This window comes from Triticum aestivum, chromosome 7B (genome assembly GCF_018294505.1).
Source record: "Triticum aestivum cultivar Chinese Spring chromosome 7B, IWGSC CS RefSeq v2.1, whole genome shotgun sequence".
In the NCBI taxonomy this organism is placed as follows: domain Eukaryota; kingdom Viridiplantae; phylum Streptophyta; class Magnoliopsida; order Poales; family Poaceae; genus Triticum; species Triticum aestivum.
Window position 1 is genome coordinate 413,925,152 of NC_057813.1, and position 15,697 is coordinate 413,940,848.

Sequence of the window (15,697 nt, forward strand, 5' to 3'; positions counted from 1 at the left end):
TGGACAGAGAGCTAGGGTGAATAAGAAGTCGAGCGGGGTCATATTTCAGGGCCCAATGCATGGTAGTAGCTGTATCTTAAATCACACATACAGATCTCAGTGCTTAAGGTCGGCTTCAATGAAACAACCCACCATGTACTCCTACATGGCCTCTCATCGATACCTTTACCAAATCGTGTTCACCACACCACTCTCATTACCGACATTAACATTTCACTCTAGCCCATCACCCAGATGAACCAGACCTGACACGACTCTAAGCATAGCAGGCATAGCAAGGTAGGAACAACACATACATATGGCTCAATCAACTCCTACACATGCTAGTGGGTTTCATCTAGTTACTGTGGCAATGACAGGTCATGCAGAGGAAATGGGTTCAACTACCGTAGCACACAGCAGTTTGAATCGCGTTGTCTTAATGCAGTAAAAGAGAGCAGGAGCGAGAACATGGGATTGTATCAATATGATCAAATGGTTGGTTGCTTGCCTGATGGTTCGTTGCACGGATACGATTCTTCGTTAGGGTAATCACGATACTCCTCGGGGACAGATCCTGTCGCAAAGGGTAACGATACACAGGCATCACCAAACAATGTGCAACAATATGATGCATGCATGAAACATGGCAATATGAGTGTGTTGGGCTAATGCAACTAAAACCAGATGTGTTTGAGCAAATTTGAATCAAAGATTCAAATTCCAAATTCAAATATGGCCTTTTAAAGTGCCTTTTCTTGTTCTGATTAAAACATCAAGTTAACTTGTTTGATCATGCATGAAAATAGTACAGATGGATAGATTGGATTTTTCTGATCATTTTTCATATATTATTTGTCCAATTTGGAGTTACAGAATAAAAGTTATGAGTTTTTGAAGTTTAAATAATATTCTGGAATTTCCTGATTTAATTTAAATCCAGAAATTCAATTACTGCATCAGCCTGACATCACAGTGACATCAGCAGGTCAACAGGGCTGGCTCGGGTCAAACCTGACGTGTGGGGTCCACACGTCAGTGTCACAGGGCTAATCCCGCGTTGACCCGGGCTGGTTAGCTTTGACTAGGCCCTGGGGCCCACTTGTCAGCGTCAGTAGGTGGTGGGTTAGTGGCTAATTAACTAGGCCACGTCAGCTCGCCGGAGTTCTGGCCGGCGGCGACCAACAGTGCGGCGGCGATAGTGGTTTTGGTCGTTTCAGCCACCAAATGGAACGCGGCGACCACCGGAGTGAAGCTGAGGACGGCCCGCGGCTCTTGGCGGAGTCCGTTGGGGTCGGGGTGGCCGGAGTCGACGGCGGTGAGCTCGGCTGCGGCCGCCGGGTTTCGGTCGTGCGCGGGATTGGTGCTGGAGCTCGAAGTCGAGCAAAGTGAGGCGCTAGGGATGCTTTACGGGTTCTTGCGAATGTGTTGGACTCGCCGGGGTGACCAAATGGTCACCGGAGCTGCGTCGACGGCGAGCTCGGCGACGGCGGAGGTTCGGCCGTGGTGGGGATGCAGCTACGGTGAGGGAACGAGGGGAAGGAGAGGGGGAAACGGCTCGGGGGCTCACCGCGGTTGCAGTGGGCGTCGAAGCGGGCTCGGGGACGCGCTGGAGACGGCGAATTCGTCGGCGACGGTGATCGGAGCCCGAAGAGGGGAACGGCGACGTGGCGGCGATGCAGGGCTTCCGGGGACTCGTGGAGCGGTGGGGAGGAAGAGGGAGTTGTGGCGGAGCTTCTGAGCTACTCGGGGGAGCGAGGGGTGGCCGGAGACAGTGGCTACGGCGAACGGCGGCGACGGTGGTCTTCGGCCGTGAGAGGGAGAGAGCGAGGGAGAAGCCGGGGGAGAGTGAGAGCGAGCAGGGGGGATCGGGACGGGCTGCGGACGTCGTCCACGCGGCCAGGAGGGCGTCGGCAAGCAGGAGGTGGCCGCGCGGCCGTGCGCGCGCGAGCACGCAGCAGCTTCGGGGCGTGGGGAGGAAGACGACGGGGAGCTACAGTGCTGGGCTGGCTAGCTGGGCCGGCCAGCTGGCTGGGCCGCACAGGTAAGTCTTCCCTCTCTTTTCTGTTTTCTGTTTTATTTAATATATCTGCAACTTTGTTGAATTAAATAAAATACCTAGTCAACTCCAAAAATCACCAAACTACTCCTGGTCCATAGTTGGAATATTTCCAACATGAAACATTTTAGTTTGGAGATATTTGAGCATTTAAATATTTTATATTATTTTAAATGCCCAAATTCAAATATCTATGATTTAATTCAAAAACCCTAAGATGGCCTAGAAAAATGGGCACCACTTTTGTCAGAGGTTCTGAACCAAGGCTAAAATGATGGACATTTTAGAAGGGCATTTCAGGTTCATTGAAAAATTATTTTAGTAACCCTAGTTGGTTTCAGAGGGGACTGGGGGTTCTGTCATCCCCATTTCAAGTTTCTGATGAAAAGTAAACATGATGCAACACTCTAATGCATGACTAGCTAGGGTGTGACAACTCACCCCCACTCAAAAGAATCTCGTCCCGAGATTTGGGTTCCTCCGAGAAGAAGGCGGGATATTCGAGTCGAAGACGATCCTCCCTTTCCCAAGTTGCTTCATCCTCAGAATGGTGCGACCATTGAACCTTGAGAAACTTGATATTATGACGTCGCGTGGTACGTTCGGCTTGATCGAGGATACGAATGGGGTACTCTCGATATGTAAGATTATCTTGGAGATCAAGCGTTTCGTGGTCCACTTCACGGATAGGATCCGAGAAGCAACGCCTGAGTTGAGAGACGTGGAAGACATCGTGAACCCTGGAGAGGTGCGGGGTAGTTCCAACTGGTAGGCAACTTCTCCTCGTTTGGCAAGAATGCGAAAAGGTCCAATGTAACGAGGAGCCAATTTGCCTTTGATACCGAAACGTTGGGTTCCCTTCAGAGGGGTGACCCGAAGATAAGCCTTCTCGTCAACCGCGAAAGTCATAGCCTTATGTTTTCGGTCATATTGACTCTTTTGACGGGATTGGGCTGTTTTCAACTTTTCACGAACGATACGAACTTGTTCTTCTGCTTCCTGAATCATATCCGGGCCAAAGAATTGTCTTTCCCCGGTCTCTGACCAGTTAAGGGGTGTTCGACATCGTCGCCCATAGAGAACTTCAAAAGGGGCTTTACCCAAGCTAGATTGATAGCTATTGTTGTAAGCGAATTCGGCAAATGGAAGGCACTTCTCCCAGTCCATTCCGAATGAGATAACGGAGGCTCGAAGCATGTCTTCTAGAATCTGATTGACGCGTTCCACTTGACCACTTGACTGAGGGTGGAAAGCGATGCTAAAGGAGAGACGGGTTCCCATAGCATTTTGGAAACTTTCCCAAAATCGAGAGGTGAAAAGACTTCCTTGATCCGAATTGATTTCCAAAGGAACACCATGAAGGGACACTATTCGGGAGATGTATAAGTCTGCCAGCTGGCTAGCGGTTATACTCTCACGAACAGGTAAGAAATGAGCTACTTTGGAAAGACGATCGACCACGACGAAGATAGCATTATTCCCTCTTTTGGTCCTGGGAAAGCCGGTAATGAAATCCATACCAATTTTATCCCATTTCCATTCAGGAATAGCTAAGGGTTGAAGGGTGCCAGCAGGTCGTTGATGCTCTGCTTTTACACGACGACAGACGTTGCAATTGGCAATATACTGAGCAATTTCTCTCTTCATCCTAGTCCACCAGAACCTCTGGCGTAGGTCCTGATACATTTTAGTACTACCGGGATGAATGGTGAGAGGAGATTCATGGGCCTCCTTAAGGATCAACTGTCGTAGATGCTGGTTCTTGGGAACCACTAGACGGTTCTCAAAGTACACAACACCATGATCATTAGTGGAGAAACAACTAGCACCTCCGCTAGCAATGTTCTCTTTGATTTTAGAGATTCCCTTATCTCGCTTTTGGGCAGCGATGATTTGATCCGTAAGTGTAGGTTTTGCCACCAAGGTGGAAAGAAAACCTTGAGGTACAATGTGAAGGTTAAGCTTCCGAATTTCCTCATGGAGAAGCGGTTGACTTTGTTGTAACATCAGGTTGTTACAATAAGATTTACGACTTAGCGCATCAGCCATGACGTTGGCTTTCCCTGGGGTATAGGTTATTCCTAAGTCGAAGTCTGTGATCAATTCAACCCAACGTCTTTGCCTGAGATTCAGATCCGGTTGGGTGAAGATGTACTTCAGACTTTGGTGATCAGTGAATATCTCGCAACGATTACCGAGGAGGTAATGTCGCCAGGTCTTAAGTGCATAGACTACGGCTGCAAGTTCTAGATCATGGGTAGGATAATTCTCCTCATGTGGGTGCAACTGCCGTGAAGCGTAAGCAATTATGTGTCGATCTTGCATGAGAATGCAACCTAGTCCTTGTCGCGAGGCGTCGCAGTAGATAACAAAGTCTTTGGAGAAGTCTGGCGGTACCAGCACGGGAGCAGAAGTCAGGCGTCTTTTCAGTTCCTGAAAGCTGTGCTCACATTGTGGAGTCCATTCGAACTTCTTATCTTTCTTGAGGAGTTCGGTTAGAGGTTTAGCAACTTTGGAGAAGTTCTCGACAAAGCGACGGCAATAGCTCGCTAAGCCTAGAAAACTCCGAACTTGCTTGACAGATTCAGGTGGAGTCCAGTCAAGGACGGCTTGAACTCGCTCAGGGTTAACAGCGATACCTTTACCAGATATTACATGACCCAGATAGGTCACTTCTGGCAACCAGAATTCACATTTTGAAAATTTGGCATAAAGGCGATGCTCACGAAGTTTCTGCAACACTAGTCTTAGATGTTCGGCATGTTCTTCCTCGTTCTTGGAGTAGATGAGTATATCATCGAGATAAACTACGACGAATTTATCCAAATACTCCATGAAGATTGAGTTCATTAACCGAGAAAAGGTGGCTGGAGCGTTGGTTAAACCGAAGGACATGACGGTGTACTCGTATTGGCCATAACGAGTAACAAAGGCCGTTTTAGGAATGTCCCCGTTCCTGATTTTGATTTGATGGTATCCCAACCTCAAATCCATCTTGGAGAAGACTGAGGATCCAGCGAGCTGATCATACAGATCGTTGATCCTGGGAAGTGGATATTTGTTCTTGATTGTGACCAAATTGACAGGTCGGTAATCTACAACCATGCGGTCCGTACCATCCTTCTTCTTGACGAATAGGACGGGGCAGGCCCACGGAGATGAACTAGGGCGGATGAAACCCTTTTTCAAGGATTCATCGAGTTGTTTCTTAAGCTCGGCTAGTTCTAATGGTGCCATCTTATAAGGTCTTCTAGCAATCGGAACGGTTCCTGGAATGAGGTCAATTACGAACTCAACATCCCGGTCAGGTGGAACACCTGGCAATTCCTCTGGAAAGACATCCGGCAAGTCACGGACTACCGGAACGTCCTCAAGGTCTGGCAAAGGGTTGGCGTTAAGAGAATATAATTGTCGCTTGGCTATTCGAGTCAAAACACTGACTATCTTCCCCGAAGGATGGGTGAGTTGAACAGTCCTAGAAAAGCAATCGATTTGGGCATGATGAGCTGACATCCAGTCCATACCCAAAATGATATTAATATCTGAAGATTTAAGGGCTATCAAAGATGCAAGAAAAACAAGTCTGTCGACTTGGATTTCATTTCCATGGCTTACTCTAGAAGTTTGCCATTTGGATCCCGGAGTTTGAATTACCATAGAGGATGGCAAGTCACAGAATGCAACGTTATGCAAACGAGCATAATTTTCAGATATAAAAGAATGAGAGGCTCCTGTATCGAAAAGAACAGATGCCGGGTGGCAATTAACAAGAAGCGTACCGAGAACGACGTTGGGATCTTCTTGAGCTTCTTCGGCAGAGACACAGTTGACATGGCCACGTGAAGCGGTGACCGGTTTGGCATGAAACACTTTTCCTGTCGGCTTGCCACGGCCAACAGCTTTAGCAGATTGATTGGGGTTGGTCTGGGGGCACTCACGCATATAGTGACCAGATTCCCCACACTTGAAACAAGTCAAAGAACTGGTACGTGGAGGAGCATTATTGGTTGGACCCCCATAGGGCTTAGCTGGAGCAGACTGTTGAACAGGGCGAGGCGCCTGGAAAGATGGCCTCGGTGTGAACCTGGGTGGCAAGGCGGTGTTGGGTACCCACACGCGGCGCTTCTGAGGACCAGCACCGGATGAGGAACCCGTGTCACGTCCATGCTTGCGTGTTGCGTCATAGTCAGTCTGACCAGTTTCAGCACTGATGGCTTTGTTGACAAGTTTCGAAAAAGATGTGCACTCATGCAGACGGAGGTCGCGGCGAAGCTCAGGACTAAGGCCCTTACGGAACCTTGCTTGCTTCTTGGCGTCAGTAGAAACTTCCTCGGTTGCATATCGTGCAAGATTACCAAACTCCCTGCTATAGACATCCACAGAAAGTCGGCCTTGGGTGAAATTGCAAAATTCTTCACGCTTACGGTCCATGAGACCCTCCGGAATGTGATGCTCACGGAAAGCGTCGCTGAATTCAGCCCAAGTTGTGACATGGCATGCTGGGCGCATAGCTCCATAATTCTCCCACCATAGACTGGTGGGGCCTTCAAGATGATATGCAGCAAAGGTGACCTTGTCAGCCTCCGCTACCAGCGCGGAACGCAGTTTGTGAGAGATACTGCGAAGCCAGTCATCAGCGTCGAGAGGCTCGACGGAGTGGTGGAACGTGGGTGGATGCAATTTGATAAAATCACTGAGTGACACCACGTTAGCCCTCTGATGGTGTGCTGTGTTCTGTTCAATACGCTCCAACAAACGGTTTGTCTCCCGCTTGTTTCTCTCAGCTTCCATCATAACCTCGGCTAGTGAAGGAGGTTGAGGCAGATGTTCATTCCTGGCTTCACTGCCTTCGGCCTGCTCTTGGGAAGCAGGGTTAGCGCGCGTGTTGACCATCCTAGGTAAACAAGACAATGATTTAGTCAGGACGGTAAAATTCCGACATAGGATATAGAATGTAAGGAATAACTCGAAATGCAAGATGATCATCCGTATGACATGGTAGATACAGAAAACTGCTTCTTTATTCCATCGTCATACACACCATACAGGTTTAGTACAAGACCAAGCAAAGTACTAATACGGTGAAAGAGGATTACATCTCATTGGAGGCATCCCAAGCTCCTATACATTATTTTTCTACATCTCCGGAAAGAGTACAAACTAGGTCATATCCCACGAGTCACGCGGGACGATAGATGACACAGCTAGTGCGAACTAGTGATGCTACCCCCTAACTCAGACCGATCCGTAGTAGTCCTCGTAGAAGTCACCTCCATAGCCTGGAAGCTCAACATGTTCATCCGGAAACAGACGATCTCGCGGAGCTTGTGGACCATAAGGGCTAGGATGAGGCCTTGGACCAACAAACGGTGGCCTACGGGGACCGCGAGGTGGGGTGATGCCTCCTACATCACGCCACACCATCACGTCTGGCAGAGCAGATCTCACAGGATAGAGATCGCGCATATCTGAATATCCAGCTTGCACCGCCGGTGCGAACCGAGTCAAGGTGGCCCAGTGGTCAGCACGGGTATTGAAGAGCTCTAACCTCAAGGCCCGATTTTCACGGTCCTTATCCTCGAGCATCTCAGCAGTGGTGTGAGTCCGTGAATCCTCCTGAGTGGAGTCAGCGTAGATAGCCTGGAGATACCCTTGTGCTCCCGGAAGTGATCCTGGCATATACCGGAAATCAGAGTCCCGAAATAACCCAGATCTGACTCGCATAATGGTCATCATAGAGTAGGCGGCATCCTGCACAGCCATCTCAATAGTAACCCCGAGTCCATAGGAGCAGTGAAGAGGCTCAGTGGATCCAGGATAAGATGGAAATATCCTGACAGTGCAGAGATACTGGCTTTGATTAAAATCTCGGAATTGCTCTTCGACCGTGTACTCAGGATACCAGCGGTATCCAGCCTCAGTCATTACCCTAACCAACTTGGCAGTATGGCCGGGTACATCTAGGCATCGAGTCAGACGAACCATTGATTGAGGTCGCGAGTGGCCATCTGAAAGCATAATCATAATGCAAAGGCATTAGAATTTCTAGCAAAATTTCGGCAGCATAACAGCTGTAAATGCTCAAAAAGGATTTTGAGACATTTGACAAAGGATTTCGTACACACTCAACATCATCATATCAAAGTTCTGAAACCATTCTGGCAACATGATGTGGTAGTAGAACTGAACTAGGCTGATAACCATCAAACTTATAAGGTACTACTGATTAGTAACACGTGATCCTGATAGAGAGAACAGATCCTAATTCCTTAACCCCCGGTGGAAGAATGGACTGACTCAGATCAGAATGTCATAAGGTATAAGGAGTAAAAAGAGCCTTACGTTCCATCCCACAAACAATTCCCCTACATATAACTAAAGAATTTCTAGACTCAACATCGACCAGTTTGGCTTGGAGAACCTACAGGCAGTCCGGCTCTGATGCCAACGCTGTCAGGACCCCGACTCGATGTCACATCGATCTAGCTGGTAGCACCTCATATCACTTTGCGGCCTCACGCACGGTATTCCCACGGGTGTCGTCTTACCTTTTCCCGGGACCATTTGCGCCTTTTGGCTCACGTATATGATAGTGTCGCTAGCATCCATATGATAAAGAGCCCGGGCTGACATGACTAGTCGTAAACCCAAAGTGGCACAGACTTACAGGGACAGGCATCCATGACCCAGCTTCGAACGTGTCGGTCATCAGCAAGTGGGTCCGGGCTGTAGCACTGGGCTAGCAGGACTCCGGTAAACCGGGCTGTAGCGGGCTAACAGGACTCCGGTACTCACAGCGTGACATTTCCCCAAAGGGACAGACACAGGAACAAAGAAGGACACATGCTGGCCAGCCTAAGTGTTCCAGAGCAGTAGCAAGCTACCATGGCTCAGCGGAAACACTAGGAGACATTTCCCGGTAAGAGAGGCTACTAAAGATAAACGACTAGATGATCAGATCCCACACATACCAAGCATTTCAATCATACACACAATATGCTCGATATGTGCAAATACAACGAAGCATCACAACATGACTCTACGACACAAGTATTTTATTTAGGGCTCAGTGAGCCATACATAACATACACACAAAGGTACGGGTCTCACGACCCAACATACAAGTCATACAATCATACAAGCCAACAGCGGAAGTAATTTGTCTGAGTATAGACAACTAGTAAAATAAAAGAGGCCTGGAAAGCCTAGCTATACTACGAGGTCCTTCACAAGCTCAGGGTCACCACCTGGGTCTTTAGCCTACTCGTTGATGTCAACGTCTACATAGAACCCATCAGAAGGGGTTGCAGCGTCTTCTGTAAAAATGTAGATTATAGCAACATGAGTACAAAGGTACTCAGCAAGACTTACATCAGATCCTACATACATGCATAGTATCAAGAAGGGTTGGTGGAGTTATTGCAGCAAGCCAGCTTTGACTCTTGGCTAGACTATCCTATGATACTCCAGTTTGAAATAGTTTTGCGCACACGAGTCCACTACTCACCACTTCAATACACTACCGAGGATCCACCTCCGTCTTCCTACGGAAGAGCCATCCTCGGCACTCACACTTATCTTGAGGCTTTTAATAGTTTCCATTTACTTGTCTATGAACTGTATAGGCAACCAAGTAGTCCTTTACCGCGGACGCGGCTATTCGAATAGATCATGTTAACCCTGCAGGGGTGTACTTCTTCATACATGTTTCCACCACTTAGCGTCTGCACACGACATGTGCTCGGCAGACTTCAAGCGAAAGCCGACGTGGGTGTAGACCACGACCTACCTAAACACTTAAGCCTCTAGTCCAGGTTTATCGCCTATTCAGGTTCCATCCGCAGGGAGTCCGGCCGAGGTTTCCCATACGGCCCCGAACGATGTGAACAGGGTTCCCGAGATACCTAACGGGTATTCGGTACACCGTGCCACGTACCTACCGCATCACAGCCCACCCCTACGGTCAACGCTGTCCACGGCCTCCAGTAGGCTACAAACACCAGAAACTACTTGCAACTCCTGGACAGAGAGCTAAGGTGAATAAGAAGTCGAGCGGGGTCATATTTCAGGGCCCAATGCATGGTAGTAGCTGATTCTTAAATCACACATACAGATCTCAGTGCTTAAGGTCGGCTTCAATGAAACAACCCACCATGTACTCCTACATGGCCTCTCATCGATACCTTTACCAAATCGTGTTCACCACACCACTCTCATTACCGACATTAACATTTCACTCTAGCCCATCACCCAGATGAACCAGACCTGACACGACTCTAAGCATAGCAGGCATAGCAAGGTAGGAACAACACATACATATGGCTCAATCAACTCCTACACATGCTAGTGGGTTTCATCTAGTTACTGTGGCAATGACAGGTCATGCAGAGGAAATGGGTTCAACTACCGTAGCACACAGCAGTTTGAATCGCATTGTCTTAATGCAGTAAAAGAGAGCAGGAGCGAGAACATGGGATTGTATCGATATGATCAAATGGTTGGTTGCTTGCCTGATGGTTCGTTGCACGGATACGATTCTTCGTTAGGGTAATCACGGTACTCCTCGGGGACAGATCCTGTCGCAAAGGGTAACGATACACAGGCATCACCAAACAATGTGCAACAATATGATGCATGCATGAAACATGGCAATATGAGTGTGTTGGGCTAATGCAACTAAAACCAGATGTGTTTGAGCAAATTTGAATCAAAGATTCAAATTCCAAATTCAAATATGGCCTTTTAAAGTGCCTTTTCTTGTTCTGATTAAAACATCAAGTTAACTTGTTTGATCATGCATGAAAATAGTACAGATGGATAGATTGGATTTTTCTGATCATTTTTCATATATTATTTGTCCAATTTGGAGTTACAGAATAAAAGTTATGAGTTTTTGAAGTTTAAATAATATTCTAGAATTTCCTGATTTAATTTAAATCCAGAAATTCAATTACTGCGTCAGCCTGACATCACAGTGACACCAGCAGGTCAACAGGGCTGGCTCGGGTCAAACCTGACGTGTGGGGTCCACACGTCAGTGTCACAGGGCTAATCCCGCGTTGACCCGGGCTGGTTAGCTTTGACTAGGCCCTGGGGCCCACTTGTCAGCGTCAGTAGGTGGTGGGTTAGTGGCTAATTAACTAGGCCACGTCAGCTCGCCGGAGTTCTGGCCGGCGGCGACCAACAGTGCGGCGGCGATAGTGGTTTTGGTCGTTTCGGCCACCAAATGGAACGCGGCGACCACCGGAGTGAAGCTGAGGACGGCCCGCGGCTCTTGGCGGAGTCCGTTGGGGTCGGGGTGGCCGGAGTCGACGGCGGTGAGCTCGGCTGCGGCCGCCGGGTTTCGGTCGTGCGCGGGATTGGTGCTGGAGCTCGAAGTCGAGCAAAGTGAGGCGCTAGGGATGCTCTACGGGTTCTTGCGAACGTGTTGGACTCGCCGGGGTGACCAAATGGTCACCGGAGCTGCGTCGACGGCGAGCTCGGCGACGGCGGAGGTTCGGCCGTGGTGGGGATGCAGCTACGGTGAGGGAACAAGGGGAAGGAGAGGGGGAAACGGCTCGGGGGCTCACCGCGGTTGCAGTGGGCGTCGAAGCGGGCTCGGGGACGCGCTGGAGACGGCGAATTCGTCGGCGACGGTGATCGGAGCCCGAAGAGGGGAACGGCGACGTGGCGGCGATGCAGGGCTTCCGGGGACTCGTGGAGCGGTGGGGAGGAAGAGGGAGTTGTGGCGGAGCTTCTGAGCTACTCGGGGGAGCGAGGGGTGGCCGGAGACAGTGGCTACGGCGAACGGCGGCGACGGTGGTCTTCGGCCGTGAGAGGGAGAGAGCGAGGGAGAAGCCGGGGGAGAGTGAGAGCGAGCAGGGGGGATCGGGACGGGCTGCGGACGTCGTCCACGCGGCCAGGAGGGCGTCGGCAAGCAGGAGGTGGCCGCGCGGCCGTGCGCGCGCGAGCACGCAGCAGCTTCGGGGCGTGGGGAGGAAGACGACGGGGAGCTACAGTGCTGGGCTGGCTAGCTGGGCCGGCCAGCTGGCTGGGCCGCACAGGTAAGTCTTCCCTCTCTTTTCTGTTTTCTGTTTTATTTAATATATCTGCAACTTTGTTGAATTAAATAAAATACCTAGTCAACTCCAAAAATCACCAAACTACTCCTGGTCCATAGTTGGAATATTTCCAACATGAAACATTTTAGTTTGGAGATATTTGAGCATTTAAATATTTTATATTATTTTAAATGCCCAAATTCAAATATCTATGATTTAATTCAAAAACCCTAAGATGGCCTAGAAAAATGGGCACCACTTTTGTCAGAGGTTCTGAACCAAGGCTAAAATGATGGACATTTTAGAAGGGCATTTCAGGTTCATTGAAAAATTATTTTAGTAACCCTAGTTGGTTTCAGAGGGGACTGGGGGTTCTGTCATCCCCATTTCAAGTTTCTGATGAAAAGTAAACATGATGCAACACTCTAATGCATGACTAGCTAGGGTGTGACATTGCTACTCCAATCAGCAAAGAGCCTCTGTTGCTTTATATTGCAGCCATAGGACAAGTCGTCAGTACAGTACTTACGGTCAAACGGGAAGAAGAAGGGAAAGCCTTCAAAGTTCAGCGCCCAGTGTACTATCTGTCTGAAGTTTTGACTCCATCAAAGCAAAGATATTCTCATTATCAGAAGCTTGTGTATGGGATCTACATGACCACGAAGAAGGTTGCTCATTATTTCTCTGATCATTCCATTACAGTCGTCAGCGACGCTCCACTTTCAGAGATTCTGCACAACAGAGACGCAACTGGTCGAGTGGCGAAATGGGCGATTGAACTCCTTCCCCTTGATATCAAGTTTGAGGCAAAGAAAGCCATTAAGTCCCAAGCAATAGCAGATTTCCTTGCCGAGTGGATCGAACAGCAGCAGCCGACTCAAGTTCACTCGGAGCATTGGACCATGTTTTTTGATGGCTCTAAGATGTTAAATGGTTCCGATGATGGGGTAGTCTTGGTTTCCCCCAGAGGAGATAAGCTCAGATATGTGCTCCAGATTCACTTTGATTCCTCCAACAATGAGGCAGAATACGAGGCCCTTTTGTATGGGTTGTGCATGGCCATTTCACTCGGCGTTCGTCGCCTTATGGTTTATGGCGACTCAGATTTGGTGGTCAACCAAGTGATGAAGGAGTGGGACGTTAGAAGCCCAGCCATGACTGGATACTGCAATGCAGTGAGGAAGCTTGAAAAGAAGTTTGAGGGGTTAGAGCTCCATCATATACCCCGACTGAAAAATCAAGCGGCTGATGATCTGGCAAAGATAGGTTCCAAGAGAGAAGCCATTCCCAGTGATCTGTTCTTGGAGCATATCCATACTCCATCAGTCAAAGAAGATCCTTTTACCGAAGAAGCTCCGCGGCCCAAGAGTGCCACAGATCCGACTGAGGTTGAAGTCCCAGCAGTGGTCGACTTGGTCATGGAGGCTTTAGTGATCACTCCCGATTGGACAGTTCCATACATCGCGTATATCCTGAGAAAAGAGCTCCCGGAGGACGAGGAAGAGGCTCGACAGATCGTCCGTTGATCCAAGGCCTTTACAGTGATCAAAGGACAACTATACAGAGAGAGCGCGACTGGAGTTGGTCAGAAGTGCATAACGCCAGAACAAGGTCGAATAATCCTTGATGACATCCACTCGGGGACCTGTGGCCATCATGCGTCCTCTTGGACCATCGTGGCCAAAGCATACCGAGCCGGATTTTATTGGCCAAGAGCGAATGAAATGGCAAAGGAAATAGTCGACAAGTGCGAGGGATGCCAATTTTACTCCAACATGTCACACAAGCCTGCTTCAGCTCTGAAGACCATTCCACTCGTCTGGCCCTTTGCAGTATGGGGTTTGGATATGGTTGGTCCCTTGAGAACAGGACGAAGCGGTTTCACACATGTACTGGTAGCAGTCGACAAGTTCACCAAGTGGATTGAGGCTAAACCCAACAAGAACCTCGACACCGGTACTGCTGTCAGCTTCATCAGAGAACTCATATTCAGATATGGAGTCCCACACAGCATCATCACTGACAATGGATCGAACTTCGATTCGGACGAATTCAGGGCGTTCTGCACATCTCAGGGCACGTGAGTCGACTATGCTTCAGTCGCCCATCCCCAGTCGAATGGACAAGCGGAGCGGGCCAATGGCTTGATCCTCAAAGGGTTGAAACCCCGATTGATGCGAGACCTCAAGCATGCGGCTGGAGCATGGGTCGATGAACTCCCCTCGGTGTTGTGGGGTCTAAGGACCACGCCTAATCGGTCGACTGGGAGAACTCCATTCTTCTTGGTCTATGGAGCTGAAGCGGTCTTGCCGAGTGATCTGCTCCACAATGCTCCTCGAGTCGAGCTCTACACCGAAGCTGAAGCAGAACAAGCGCGGCAGGATGCAGTCGACCTTTTAGAGGAAGAAAGGGAGATAGCTCTGATCCGATCGACCATCTACCAACAAGACTTGCGTCGCTTCCACGCCAAAAACGTGAAGAGCCGAGCCTTCCAAGAAGGAGATTTGGTTCTCCGATTGGATCAGCAGAAACCACACAAACTTGCTCCTTCTTGGGAAGGGCCCTTCATCGTCACCAAGGTTCTCCACAATGGAGCGTACCGTCTCTACAACGTCGAGCACAACATCGATGAGCCCCGAGCTTGGAACGCGGAGTTACTCCGCCCCTTTTACACTTAAGTTTTCACTCGGATGAGTTGTAATAAAAGTACTTCTGTAGTTCATGTTTACAAGATAATAGTGTCATAATTTCCCCAATGATTTTTGTCACTTTTATTTGTTCAGTAAAATTCCCCCTCAGTGGGTGTCTTAGCTGCGAATCCGTTTCGCCTAAGTTTGTAAAAAAAATCCTTACCGAGTGGTGAGCCAGCCTCCCACTCGGAGGCTTAGCTGCGAATCTGTTTCGCCTAAGTTTCAATAAAATCCTACCGAGTGGTGAGCCAGCCTCCCACTCGGGGGCTTAGCTGCAGTCCAAGTACTCGCCTAAGTTCTAATAAAATCCTACCGAGTGGTGAGCCAGCCTCCCACTCGGAGGCTTAGTTGCAGTCCAAGTACTCGCCTAAGTTCTAAAATCCTACCGAGTGGAGAGCAGACCTCCCACTCGGAGGCTTAGCTGCAGTCTAAGTGCTCGCCTAAGTTCAAATACAATGTGCGCCCTGCAGAGAGGACGAGGTGCAGGTCGACTGCTACCCTCTCCTCCGAGCTACGCCACAAGTACAACGTGCACTCTGCAAGGAGGACGAGGTGCAGGTCGACTGCTTCCCTTTCCTTCGAGCTACGCCACAAGTACAACATGCGCCCTGCAGAGAGGACGAGGTGCAGGTCGACTGCTACCCTCTCCTCCGAGCTACGCCATAAGTACAATGTGTTTTCCATAAGAAAGACACCTTAAAAATCCTAACGAGTGGAGAGCAGACCTCCCACTCGGGGGCTTAGCTGCAGCCCAGTGCTCGCCTAAGTTTTGAAAATCCTACCGAGTGGAGAGCAGACCTCCCACTCGGGGGCTTAGCCGCAGCCCAGTGCTCGCCTAAGTTTTGAAATCCTACCGAGTGGAGAGCAGACCTCCCACTCGGGGGCATAGCTGCAGCCCAGTGCTCGCCTAAGTTTTGAAAATCCTACCG